Below are 15,069 nucleotides of genomic sequence, written 5' to 3' on the forward strand. Positions count from 1 at the left end.
CTCTGCTAAGTTCCTAAAAAGGTTCAAGCCATTCCAAACCATATGGGAACACAAAGGAATAAAAATCTCAGGCTAAAGGAGAAAATGTCCCAGCACAGATTTCCTGCGCTGGTTTGCATACTGTTGAGCACGGTCTCTGTACCATTAACATTTCATATGCATGCAGCTTCAAGAAACCAGACAGAGGAGGTGGCCTTTGCACTGGTTTTCCCTCCGCAAGGGAAAAACACCTGACACTTTGATGAGCTTTGTGTCCACTTAGCAAGCAGCTGAACCTCTGTGTGACACTTGAGCTGAAAGGAGGAGGTTGGGAGCGGAGACAATAATCCCTTCACCCTGCCTGTACAGAACACCAGCGCACCATCCGCATCTGATAAAGCCCCTACTAACTTGCCATCTGGTAGGAGCAGGTGCTGCTTTCAGCTTAGGTTTTGTTGTTTTCAGCCTTCAGAAATGAATATACAAGCTTCTGAACGAGGGGCGGCAGCACAGCAGTGACAGAAGTAATAGAAAATAGTACCCAGGGCAGTGGAGACAGAGGGCAAGATAAGCTATTCTTTACTGTTGGGCTGCAGTTTTGAGAGAGTTGCCTTGAGTCCATGGTTTGAATCTTCCCTGAAGCTGCATTTGTGGCCCTTAAGGGAGCTGCCCAGAGCTGGCACTAGACTTGAGTAGAGAATGACTGGCATCTGTCTGTCTCGGGAGACAATGGAGGAGTGCACCTTTGCGGGTGAAGTCAAATCGCTGGAGAGTTACTGTCAGCATTCAGAGGGCCGGGAGGCCAGCTGGCAAGCCCCGGCTGGGCCATTTCCATCCACCGGCCCATGCGAAGACCATCACCTCTGCTCCGACATAAATCAGCGACCCTGGCTTCCTCAGCCAGGGCACACTATCAGCAGATCGAACTGCTCACACAGAATAGGTGTGAGGCTTGTGGAAGCATACTACAACTACAGATTTATTAATCATAAATCAGGACAAAGAAACATGTCATCTCTCTCTCATGTCATCTCAGAGAGAACAGCTAAAAGCAAAAGCTATACACACAATGGAAGTTCCCAGCATACTGTGCTGGAATGTAAACAGACATGTGACATGCAACAATTCCACACGCCTGTTCCTTAAGTTGGAATGGAAATCTCAACAGTTACAGCGCCAGCTTTGGCTGTAGAGACCAATACAGGAGATGTTAGTGCATGAGCAACCAACTCTCAGGGTTCCTTTTCTTGACCTCAGCAGAGTTGGTACTCAGAAAGTCTTCCTACATCTCCACAGCAGCAGCAGCCCAGCACCTTTTTGTTGCATTCCCATGACAGGAATAACCACCTCACCCATCCAGTTCTTCCCTTACAGTCTTCATTGTTTACCCTACAAGCTTCATAACACTCCTGGTCTACGTATAAAATAAGAAACAGAACTATATACATGTCTCTGTTCCCTTCAGCCATCCAGCCAGAGAGACAGGCTCACAGATTTTCAGATATTCTGGCAGCCACACTAATCAACTCTGACTACCAAACGCTCCACCACATGCCCTGATAAAGACATATGGTGCTGGGGAGAATTCTCATTGCTAAGCAGATGTTTTAGATGTGCCTCAGGGATGTGCTTCAAGGCCATTTCAAGTTTGTTTTGGCAATGCAACAGGAGAGACATGTTTTGCTGCAGGTGGGGCAATTGAAGGTGTCCAGTTGTACTGCTGCATATGCCCCACAGCATTTCTTCTCTCTGTGCTCCTCCATCACAAATGATCACTGAGCGGTCACGGGTTCGCCCCAAAACCTGACGTCGTCCAATTCACTTGAAAGTGGTGCCAAACCCTTGCAAATTTGCTCCTGCAATGTTTGGCGATGAATAGCCACATCCTCAATTTCACTCAGCCAATTCGAACCCACTGCATGGATGCAGTACTTTTGGCCACAATGCAGGGTCAGATATGTAAAGGGGTGTTCATGTTTGAGGAGCATTTTCTCATACAAGCCCCTACCTAAAGTCTGAAGTGGTACAACCCAGCCACAGAAGCGTTACCTCAGTAAGAACTGGGCCTGAGAGCAGATGGCAGTCATAATGAATCTGTGCATTTGCGAGTTTCCTGGAAGCGAGGAAGTTCAGCCTCCTAACAATGATGTCTGAGACCAGATTATTTGGGCTGGGAGAGCAGTAGAAAAGTCAAGGCGAGAAGCAGGAGGAAGAACACAATTAGACAGAGTGAGGTAGATTGTAGGGTATTGTTCCTATGCAGGAAATGTTCAATTATTCTGTTTGTTTCTATAGGATAATACTAGCACTACAGAACTTCATTTCCTGCCTCTGGAACCAAAAGGTCTTGGGCCACCTCTAACTATCACTGGTAGGAAAAAACCTCAGATGCAGAAACAGAAGATAAACCCAAAATCTCACCATCTCAAACTGCTGCTGACTTCTTGCTTCGGATTGACTGAAGATTGGTGTACTCAATACAGACAAAACCATAGCTAGCAGGATGAGAAACAGTATTCTCTCTGCTTATCTCTCACTGCCCCTGTTCCCTCCCCCAGTTAAGACCAAGGAAGGCATAGTCTGCTTTCAATGCCTAATAGGAAAAGTGACCTAATGTGGAGGATTACCTCACTCTTATCTACCAAGTTAATTAGACTCTGCTCCAGTTCAGAAAAGCTCCAGGACCTTCTTTTTGTGAGAGGGAATATACTGGCAGTGCAGGGGGGTGAGGGGGGAGATGGGACGTTTTAGTGAAGGCTGTCTGTGTATGTGTATGTATAGAAACATTACACCTTGCATCTTCTTCAGGAAGGAGATAAGGAAAGTCTGTGCTGGTCGCTATCACCAAAAAAAGTGAAACACAAAATGTATGTAGAATGAAAGGTGTAGCTCTGAAATAACTCATCTTCATTTGTCACCAGCCGTCGTGTTTCATTGAGGGTCAAAGACAGCTCTTTTTCATAGTGCTGTTTCATGATACACTATTTTAAATTTAATCAACTTTATATATAAAAAAGAGTAATCCGAGTTAATTCGCTCTTTTTCAAAGCACAAGAAGCGTGCGCACATCTGTGTTGGTGGTGAGGATTGTGATTGCAATGGCATTCCCCAGCCTATCATCACACCTCACCTCCATGTTCTGAAGGCCATGTCAGTTTGACGACACATCAACCTGGAAGATCTCTTTCCAGCTGCACAATCTGTGCACCAGAATTGAATGTATGGATTGTGCAGTTGGAGCCCAAGGCAGCAGTCCTAACTCCGTTTAACTAGGAATTAACTAGGACTTACTTCTGAGAAGACATGGTTAGGATCATGCTGTAAGCGAGTAGGACACAGCAGGTGTGCCTACCAATACATGTAAGTTGGATGCATGGCTTGGCCAGCAAGTACCATCACAGACTACCCATGCTTTAAAAAAGAATAAAATCTGATCTATATAAAGTGACTCATTGTTGGACCAAATTTGGCCCACATAAAAACACACCACATAACTTAGGGCTGCAATCCTAAGTAAAGGGGGAAAGGAGAAAAGGGAAAAGGAAAGTACCCCTGGACTGTTAAATCCAAGCAAAGGCAACTATGGGGTGCGACACTCATCTACGCTTTCAGGCTGAGGGAGCCGGTGTTTGTCCACAGATAGCTTTCTGGGTCATGTGGCCAGCATGACTAAACCGTTTCTGGTGCAATGGGACACTGTGATGGAAACCAGAGCACATGGAAACATCGTTTACTTTCCCACTGCAGCGGTACTTCTTTATTTGCTTGCACTGGTGTGCTTTCGAACTGCTTGGTTGGCAGAAGCTGGATGAGCTTCCATTGTTCTGCAGTCCTAAGTGCAGTTATCTGGAAATAAGTTCAATTGGATTGGTTTCCAAGAAAACATACTTCGGAATTCAAACTGCTCTGTTATTTTCTGATGTCATGTATCTCTTCATATTCAGTTTCACCTCAAATTTCAAACCCTTCCACATCCATTATTTCTAGTATCATTGTAAAAATGTTTTGCAAGAGACGTTCTATCTTTGTCTACAATGTCTTATACAGCCCTTCTTTCAGATCAGAATTGTTTTCAGAATATCAAAACACTCTTGTCATTTTGCCAGTCTTTGATCTGCAACATCTGAAATACAGATGGAAAATAGGGAATATGTTCATGATAAAAGGTGTCAAGTGTCTAATCAAATGAATGAGAAAAAAGATCAAAGAAAACCCATCACGGACCCAAAATAAAATGGTTGCCTCCAGAAGCTGGTAGATTGATTTAGCTAGATCAAATCTCCACAGACTGAACTTTCTGATGATCCCGACCAGATATAAAAAAGGATATGAAATACTTTATTGTAACACATTATTTTCAGTACTTGCAGTTGTTTACACCAGCTGGTCCTTTTTGACCCTTCCACTCAAAGAGGAGCTGCATTATATTTACAAGAGAAAATTAAGTTTTGGAAACAGATGAGTTTATTCAGAAAACCTGTCTGAGTGCTCTGCTCTCTGTTAAGGGAAATGTGTGAGTGGGAAACAGGACCACACCAAGAAGACGCCACACAGCACAAACATCTGATGGGGTCTCCTTATCTGTGAGAGCAATGGGAAGGGGACTTTGAAAGAGGGATTGCTGCTTATGATGTACACACACCCTACCTCAAGTAAACAGATTTGAAAGTTTTTTGCATTACTTCAAAAATGGCAAAACCTGTTTGAGCCAAGGTGACAACAGACAAATGAAAGCGAAGCCTCTCTCAAACCATTTCCAGCAGTTGTCTGCCTCTACCTTAAACATCTCTCCCTATATCAGAGGACATCAGCCTTTGAGGACTATTGGACACCATTTTGAATTTTGAGAGTGTTTTGAGGGCAACAGTCACAAAATGGCTGCCATGGAGGAGGCAAGGCATAACACAAAATTAGAGAGACAGCCTTATATTTACCATGGCAAGTAAGGTAGGTCTTGTTGATCCTGATTATGGAGATCTCTCTCCTTCCTTCCTTCCTTCCTTCCTTCCTCTTTCTCTCTCTCACTCACTCTCACACACCATTGCTGTCTAGTAACAACAAGCAGCATTATTCAGTACCAGAAAAAATATACAAGGCAGCTAGCCACATCACTCTGATTTCACAGGTATTGTTTAGAAGGTACCTGAACATTTTGCCTCATAACTTTCTTTCTAGAAGGGCTAGAGACTTTAAAAAGGAAGGAAGGAAGGAAGGAAGGAAGGAAGGAAGGAAGGAAGGAAGGAAGGAAGGAAGGAAGGTGAAATGCTGAGGCATCAGCCCAGGGATGCCACTGGAAGCCTTCATGGGTACCTAGATGATGACCCATGCCCTATATTACTCTAACAGTGATCCAAAGAATAAGAGAGCCACTTTGGAGTGAACTTGGAAAGACCCAAATTCAGTTTCCCACTCACTGGGTGACCTTGCGTAAACCACTATTTCTCAGCGTAACCCACCTTCACAGGGTTGCTGTGAGGATAAATGAAGCGAGAGAAAAACATGCATGCCACCTTGAGGTCCTTCCAAGAAAGGCAAGATATAAATGCAATAAATAAATAAGATCAGCTGCAGCGGCTGTAAATAAACACACTGCCAGAGCTCCTGGTTGCCTCACTGGGCTGGGCTAAAATCTATCGTGAAAAGAATGGTATAGAGGGATCAGTAACTGAACTGAACTGCAAACAGATCTATCCATCAGATTGTTACTAGCTGGACGCAGGTGTGGTGTTGTGGGAGTGGAGGAATTGCAGTTGGTAATACACCTACTCCAGTCAGCATCTCTTTAAATTAAAGCAGCAGCTGAAGTGGTACATTCCAGGATCCCACCCCTCCATTTAGCATGTAATTCTGAGAAAAACCTTAGCAACGTCATCATCCTCTGCAGTGGTGAAACTGATGCTCTACACCAGCCTCCCCCAGCTTAGTGACTTCCAAATTTTTGGGACTACCACTCTCTTTTTTATATATAAATTTATTTATTTGGTTTTCAGGTTAAAATGTTACAGTCACATATCCAACATACAACATAGAAACAAGATTCCAAAGAATCTCCTGGACTTCCCACCTCCCATTTGTGGGTCCTATTGCTAATCATTTCCTCCTGCATCTTTTATAATAAACCAAATCTTTTCCCCTCCAATGTATCCAAAATTCACCATTGAACTACGAGTGTTATTCCAATCCTACTAACGATTTTAACTGCTTACAATGGTTTTTAAGATAAGTTGTAAATTTTCCCCATTCCTTATTTAAAAATTTGGTTTTCCTGATTTCTGATTCTTCCGGTCATTTTAGCCATTTCGGCATAATCCATCAACTTGATCTGCCATTCTTCTCTGGGAGGGACTACCACTCTCATCACCTCCAGCTAGCATAGCCAACGGTCAGGGATGGCGAAAGTTGTAGCCCAAAACATACGGCCGGCTGCTTTATGCCCTATGAGAAAGTCCACAGTGGGAATTCATGGTACCCAACTACAGCATAAATGCTTTAATTTGCAAACGTAGAGTGTGCTTAAGGACCAGAAATGCAAAGTTATTCTACTCAACCCGCATTATGTCCCTTAATAGCGCTACTACATTAATTAGTCACAGCTGTTTATGAAGTAGGCTGGTAATAGCAGAGAAACTCTTAATGTGCCCAAGAGCCCTTGGCTAGCAGTTGTATCACATCTATTATTAGGTCCCTATAATCCAGGGGTCAGCAAACTAAGGTCTGTGGGCTGGATCAGGCCCAATTGCCTTCAGGATCCTGCCCATGGACTGTCCATGGATCGGAATGGGGATTCTGTTCATTCGGGCTGTGCCATTTTTTCCCTGCGCCATTCCATTTCCCCACACACGCATGCACACTGCGGTGGCACTTCCTCCCTCCCTCCTCCTGGCTTCTCCCTGCCCTGCCTAGAGGAGGAAGGGGGCTGGGCTGAGCTGCCTGAGCGCTATTTTAAGTAGCCCCTCTCCGGAGCCAGCCCTTTCGCACCGCTCATCTTCCCTCTGCTGCCGCCGCCACCCTGGTGCTCCTGTGGGCCAGAGGGCAGAGCGGACGAGCTCGCTCCGTCTACCCACAAGAAGGGGGCTGGGGGTGAGGAGGAGGACTACTTGCCCCCCTCGCCTCTTCTCCAGCTCCCCCCCCCCCGGTGCTGCTTCTCTGGCCCACCACAAGGTCTGAGGGACAGTGGACCAGCCCGTGGCTAAAAAAATTTGCCAACCCCTGCTATAATCCTACCGCATGCACACCCTGGAGGAAATGACGTTTTGCTTTAAACGAAACCACATTCCTCTCCCCAAAGAAAAATCATGGTGTTATGTACTGAGTTGAATAGGATCCAAAATGCAGCAGTCTGATTGGTCCTAGAACAATAGGATTCAGAATGCAGCAGTCTGATTGGTTTGCAGGAGCCACCCAACCCAGCTCCAGATGGAAGTGAATCCACAACCTGATTGGCCTACAGGAGAATCCCGGAATTAACCAATCACGTGCAGCCCATTGTGTAAATAATGTATATAAAGCAGATACTTTGGGGGAACTTTCATTCCTCCTCACCACTATGAGCTGAATAAAGAGCATGAAATCCACTCACGACTCCGAGTATATTTCACATGGTTTGCCCTAATTCGCATAATCTTTCTGCTTCTCTTTGGAAGAATTTGAAACTTTGGGACAAGACTGGGATAGTGGAGCACAGAAATGGAAAAGCAGTGAGGAAAGTGCTTGGGTCTGGTTACCAGAATCCAAGGACCGGACATGGCCTCAGTGAGAGTTACGGGCATTATTTACAGAGTAAATAATAAACTCAATGGTACAAGATTGCTGCTACACTAATAAATTCTTCTGATGGAGAGAGAAAATATTCTCGTTCGCAGTTCTGCATCTAAGCCATTGATGTCTGAGCAACAATATGACTGAAACTGAATTCATGGCAGGAAAAAAAGGGACCGAACAAAACTCCAGAAACTAATTGCTTCACTGCAGGAAACTGATGCTTCTGAAATTGCTTGGCCCTTCGACTCTAAGCCAGATCCCACTCATTGCTAATTAATGCTGGGGCATAGTAACCAAATTAGTACAGTGGGAGGTGGGGAGGATTTTCAGAGTCAGAGAAGAGGCTGACACTGCACATTTAAAGGTGAGGCTCATTGATGGGTTTCTGTCATCCCATAAGCAACTAATATAATAACGGTTGGTAATTTGAGTTGTGGTTGATTAGAGGAAATTTCAAAAGCAGTTAAATATTTCAAGGGGCAAATGCTAGGTTTATTCCCCTGCCTTGGCCATGCACCCCTTTAACAAGGCAGTACAGGATGGGGAGAGAAAACCACATTAAACCCCATTGCAAATTAACAAGGTCACTTGAAGGAATGAGAAAGAGGAACAAGAACAACACGCTCAAGATTTACCAACCTCAGCTGCCTCTGCACCGTATAACTTTAGATATTAACACATGTCAGAAGTTCAAGTGGAAGAAACATTCTGAATTATGAATTAAATGAGCAACGCGTCTCAGAACGTACCGCTGCCATGAACTGAATAAGTGCACTAGGACAACAAAAACGATAGGGAAGAAAATAGAAAGAGATAATAGAATTGTAGAGTTGGGAGGGGCCCAAGGAGTCATCTAAGTCCAACCCCCACCAATCCAGGAATCTCAACTAAAGCATCCAGGATAGATGGCCATACAAACTCTGCTAAAAAAAAACTCCAATGAAGGAGAGTCCACAAGCTCCCAAGGGAGGCCATTCCACTGTCAAACACCTCTTACCATTAGAAAGTTCTTCCTGAAGTTTAGTTGGAATCTCTGTTCTTGTAAGTTGAATCCATTGGTTCAGGTCCTAGCCTCCAGAGCAGGAGGCTAGAACATAAGCTTGCTCCATCCTCTATGTGGCAGCCCTTGAGATATTTGAAGATGGCTATTATACCTCTTCTCAGTCTCCCCTTTACCAGGCTAAACATACTCAACTCACTCCTAAGGCTTGGTTTCCAAACCCTTGATCATCTTGGTTGCCCTCCTCTGTGTAGGTTCCTTCTTAAATTGTGGTGCCGAGAATTGGACATCTTACTCCATTTGTGTTCTGACCAAGGCAGACTAGAGTGGGACTATTATTTCCTTTGATCTGGACACTATACTTTTGTTGATAGAGGCTAGAATAGCATTAGCTTTTCTTTTCTTTTCTTTTCTTTTCCTTTTTTTATTCATGTTAAGCTTGTGGTCTACTAAGACCTCTAGATCTTTTTCATATGTACCACTGGCAAGCCAGGTGCCCCCCTTCTTTATATAGGGCAGACATGTCCAAAGTCCCCATTGGGGGCCTAACCTGGCCCACTGTTCGATTTAATCTGGCCCCCATTAAATCCTAAGAAAAGCTCAACAACTTTGGGGTAAAATTGTAAAAAAAAAAAAAAAAAGCTCAACAACTTCATCAAATCTGGTGGCCCTCTTTGAAAAAAGTTTGGGCATCCCTGATATAGGGTCTTCCATTTCAAGTTCCATTTCCCAGTAGTGATGTATGGAAGTAAGAACTGGACCATAAAGAAGGCTGATCGCCGAAGAATTGATGCTTTTGAATTATGGTGCTGGAGGAGACTCTTGAGAGTCCCATGGACTGCAAGAAGATCAAACCTATCCATTCTTAAGGAAATCAGCCCTGAGTGCTCACTGGAAGGACAGATCCTGAAGCTGAGGCTCCAATACTTTGGCCACCTCATGAGAAAAAAAGACTCCCTGGAAAAGACCCTGATGTTGGGAAAGATGGAGGGCACAAGGAGAAGGGGACGACAGAGGACCAGATGGTTGGATAGTGTTCTCGAAGCTACCGGCATGAGTTTGACCAAACTGTGGGAGGCAGTGGAAGACAGGAATGCCTGGCGTGCTCTGGTCCATGGGGTCACAAAAAGTCGGACATGACTAAACGCTAAACAACAACAACATTTCAAGTGTAGAACCTTACATTTGTCCTTATTTATCCTTCATTTTGTTAGTTTGGTCCCAGTTCTCCTTGGTCACCTTGAATCCCGATTCTGTCTTCTGCAGCATTGACTACTCCTCCCAATTTGGTGTCATCTGTATAACATACTAGGGGCCTCAAATGACAAATTTTACAAGGAAAAACAGCTATTTCCCTAGCAACAGTATTTCCCAAGTGCTCCAGGCACACAGCTGTGGTAGGCATCAGAGACAACCACCACCCTTCATTTCACCACTGCCAGACCAGCAGAAAAGGTAATTAGGTAGAAAGCACACAGGTTATGAAGGCTAACCAGGAGGGTTGGGGGAGAACTGGACCCTGACACACTCCCAAAGGCATAACTCGGGGAGTGGAGTCTCGAATAAGCTGAATCATTTTAAAGTTTTTGGGGAAACAGCTCATTTTTCATCAAGCTCTATTCTAGTCCTGACTATGGGAGCTTTTGTTTTGTTTTGTTTTTTTAAGGGAGTAGCTTTTAAGAAGTTTCTATCCCTCTTTTTTGATTCTCACTCACCACCTACAAGTACCTATTTAGAAGCAAAATTTAATTTACATACACACACATATATACCATTCCCATTATGTATGGCAATCTGAGACACTCACACACGTACAGATATTGATGGATCAACATATTCTACATAACTTTCCGCTTAAGCACACAATGGTATCACCACTGATTTGTTCGTTTCTAAACAACAACAAGCTCTCTTTGGTACAAAGAGATATTGAGAAGAGCCCAGTTGCGTTTACAGCCCCTTCATAATACAGCTGGGGGGGGGGAAAGAATAAGTTAAGCTGCTCTTGAGCAAAATCGTTTAATGAGTCTTCTAGATGTTAAAAGGTTTTATGAGCTTTTTCCCCTTCTTTTTTTTTATAAAAAAAATCTAAAATGCAATGCCATGATATTGCCTCTGAGAGATGCAAGATAAAGTGATACACATATGCGGAACACATGGAGATGAAGGACATGGTTGCCTTGGCAACCAAACTGTGGAAATGCTTTTCTCAACCCAATTAGAATACCAAATATTGGACAAAATACATTTTTTCCCTCTGCTACAGCTTGCAAAATACATGATTATAAGGAGAGAACCACCCAAAAACATTGTGGTTTACGCAGAACTGCACATCGCAATGTATGTGGAAGTAATAGATCGTTCCATTTGGGGTGCTACAAAACCTTCCCAGCCTGCCAAGCTACTCCAACCAGTAGAACCTGGCATGAAAGGTTAAAGTTCAAGGGGGTAGAGCCTCACAGAACCTGACTACTCAAGAAGGAATGGTGCCTGGCAAGGGAGCAGGGTGAGTAAACTAAGCCTGGCAGGTGAAGAAGTGGAGTTTGGCAGCATCTAGCAGAGGCAGACCCTGACAACACTGCACATGTCAAGGAGCATTTTTTAACAACCACTCCGGTCATAAGGTGTACAGGTATTGCATATGCTCACAAATCCCCTGCAATGTAAGATAAAAAGGTAAGGACCCCTGGACAGTTTAGTCCAGTCAAAGGCGACTATAGGGTTGTGGCACTCATCTCGCTTTCAGGCCAAGGGAGCCGGCGTTTGTCCACAGACAGCTTTCCGAGTCATGAGAAACAGTTTCTATCCAAATGCGATTTTGGTTTTAAACGCAATGTAAGGTAGTCTCTATGGGAGTATATTGTATTTAATTATGGGGTATCAGAGTTTTTAGGGGGCTAAACAGGCTAGGATAGCTGGGATAGCAGGCTTGTTGGTTTTGAATGTCTGATGTAGATTTTTTCAATTTTGTTGTTCTGTATGGGATAATGACAATAAAGATTATCGTATGTGGCCAGCATGACTAAACCGCTTCTGGCACCACGGAACACCATGACGGACACCAAAGAGCATGGAAATGCCATTTACCTTCCCGCCACAGTGGTACCTATTTATCTACTTGACCTGGTGTGCTTTCAAACTGCTAGGTTGGCAGGAGCCGGGACAGAGCGACAGGAGCTCACTCCACTGCGGGGATTGAACCACCGACCCTCTGATCGGCAAGCCCAAGAGGCTCAGTGGACGCCATCCACACATAGCATTGTATACCCCCCAACAACCTGAGTCCTAAAACTGGGAAATGTGTCTTCCCACCCATGCAAGATCACAGGGTCCCCAAGATGCCCTTTTCTCATGTTTTGGGGCACCACGCAAAATCACTGCCCTGAAAAGTGCGCTTTTTTTACAGGGCGAGATCTCAGCACGAAAGCGCATGAGATCACAGCACCCAAAATGGCTGCCGTGCTCTTGCACAAGAAAATGGAATGTCCTGTTTTTTCCAGGACACTTGCAGGGTATGGCATTGGGCCATTACAGATCAACGCAATCCAAGCTACAACTGCACTATAGTCAGAAAGCATGTAGAGACAACGCCTCAAGAAAGCGAACCATACCACATATGCTGTACATTATAGATGAAGGAATTAAATGTGTGGAGCACTTTTTATAAAATATTTATCTTGCTTAAAAATATGGCACAGCTCATGTGGGACAACACACAAGGGAATACAGTTGCCCTCGTCTTCTGCTTATGAGCTCCTCAGAGGTATTTGGTTGGCCACTGTTGGACTAGATAAGTGGCCCAAAGCCACAAACTGAACACAAACAGAAGTGGGATCTCAGCCCCAAATCACCAAACCATTAAAAAAAATTGCTGCAAAGAAAGAACATACCCATTAATGTGGCTTTCAGATTCTGACACAGATCAATTCCCCTTCAACCAATCTCCCTCAGATCAAGTTACAAAAATTATGTCTCAAATCCACGCGCCTTCTGTTGATTCCTCCACAAAATTATTCTACAATCCAGAGCTCTCCACACACCCACCCCGGTGAATTCCTCGCTCTGCTTCTCTCCTTCCCACTCCATCCCTGAAAGGAAGAAAAAATCCATTTTTCCTTATCTTGCCCATGTTAATAATACAGCCCAAACCAGCCCAGCTCTGTTCCCATCCACATGGAGGCATGTGGAGGGGGTTGGAGCCGATTTCTAGGTGAGAGACTCTCAGAAAGAGGCACTGTAGTTCTGAAATGCACAATTAGGTAATAGTTTCAAGAAATGGCAGCTGGCCAGTAAGCAACCAGCCAGCCAGTCCCCCTTCCTCCATGATCCAACGCGAACATGCAGACGGACATCCATTTGATGCTCTGAATATTGCAGTTCCCCTTCAAACAGGAGGAAATGAATTCTGTGCACCACATCTGTACACCTGAGCCAGTGAATTGATGCCAGAACTCCAAGCCTTCTAGTCTTTAAACCGCACCTGCCACCCTGGCAGATTCTACAGGCTGCTACCTTGTTATTTCTGGGGAGCTTCCAAAGTTTCTGTGTCTGCTTCCATTATTTCTGCCTCTTTTGGTGCCGGGCCACTACGGGAATACTCAGTGTGAGCAGAAGGCCTGTAATAGCTGAAGTGGCTGCCTGCCAACTCTCCACCTCTGCGTGGCCGATGCTCCTCTGCTCACAACCTCTGGTCCATGTCAGCAAGATATACGCTGACAGCCACTGGGCCCACTCATCTCAATGTCAGGCAATGCCTACCTGCTCATACATGTGCCCACTATCAATATGAGAGAGAGAAATCCCCACGCCCACCCCTATGCTGCCTCAATATGAAAAACTGGTCATTGTTACCATACACAACCTGCCTGAAGGTAAGGGACCTGCCATTGTGACTTCACGCTGATGTGGCCCACCTAAAGGAGAGCTACTGGCCATTGTGACTTCATGCTGATTCAACATGCCTAAAGGAGAAAGGCTCTCCATTTTGTCCCCATGCTGGTGTGGCCTGCTGGCCATTGTGATCTCATGCTGATCCAGACTGCCTCCGGGTAAGGGACCTGCTGTTGTGACTTCATGCTGATTCAACATGCCTGAAGGAGAGAGACCAGTCCTTGAGACCTTGTGCTGGTGTCGCCTGCTAGAAAACTGATGAACTGACCCACAGGGAATAGGGGTCACTGCTGTAACCGGCCCTGAACTAGCAGGGGGCCAGACTCTGGGCTTTCATTTTTTTAAAACGAAAAGTCAGTTTCTAGCACCAGTACGTTTCCAAGCACAATTCAAAGTGTTGGTGCTGACCTTTAAAGCCCTAAACAGCCCCAGTCCTGTATACCTGAAGGAGCGTCTCCACCCCCATCATTCTACCCGGACACTGAGGTCCAACACCGAGGGCCTTCTGGTGGTTCCCTCACTGCGAGAAGCCAAGTTACAGGGAACCAGGCAGAGGGCCTTCTCGGTAGTGGCACCCACCCTGTGGAACGCCCTCCCACCAGATGTCAAAGAGAACAAAAGGCTACCAGACTTTTAGAAGACATCTGAAGGCAGCCCTGTTTAGGGAAGCTTTTACTGTTTGATGTATTACAGTATTTTAATATTTTTTTGGAAGCCTCCCAGATGGGTGGGGTATAAATAATAAATTATTATTATTATTATTATTATTATTATTATTATTATTATTATTTGTAAAACTAAGGTTCCAAAGCAAAACGAGTAGGCAGCCTTCCTTCAAAGAAATTGCTTTGCTAGAAATGTGTCTGCTCCCACCTTTCAGTGTTTAAGCCAATGAGTGCATTAACGGCTGAGATTGACGGGTGCTATAGAGCAGTGTTTCCCAACCTTGGGCCTCCAGCTGTTTTTGGACTACAACTCCCATCATCCCTAGCTAGCAAGACCAGTGATCAGGGTTGATGGGAATTGTAGTTCAAAAACAGCTGGAGGCCCAAGGTTGGGAAACACTGCTATAGAGAAATGTAGGGCAACACACTTATTAAAGAAGTGTCAAAAGGTGGCCTCAGAATTACTCATATGTCTTTTCTCCATTTGCTGCTTCGTTGTGAAGTTGGGTTTGGGTCTTCCTTGGTGTGTGCATCACTTTTAACATTTTCTCTCTAGATTCAAGGCAATGGAGGGCTGCCTGGTTCAATCTGAAGTCAGGTTTGGGTCTCCCCTGTTTGTTGCCTAGAGAAAATAATGGAGGAATCCAGGTTTTTTTAGCATAGTGGTGTCTGGGCATTAGCAGGCCCACGAAAAGGAAAAGGTTGATGCAAAGACAAGAGTTCGTGCTCTTTCTAACTCAAGGTTGAATTTTATGCAAAAACAAGTGGGTTTTG

This window comes from Podarcis muralis, chromosome 6 (genome assembly GCF_964188315.1).
Source record: "Podarcis muralis chromosome 6, rPodMur119.hap1.1, whole genome shotgun sequence".
In the NCBI taxonomy this organism is placed as follows: domain Eukaryota; kingdom Metazoa; phylum Chordata; class Lepidosauria; order Squamata; family Lacertidae; genus Podarcis; species Podarcis muralis.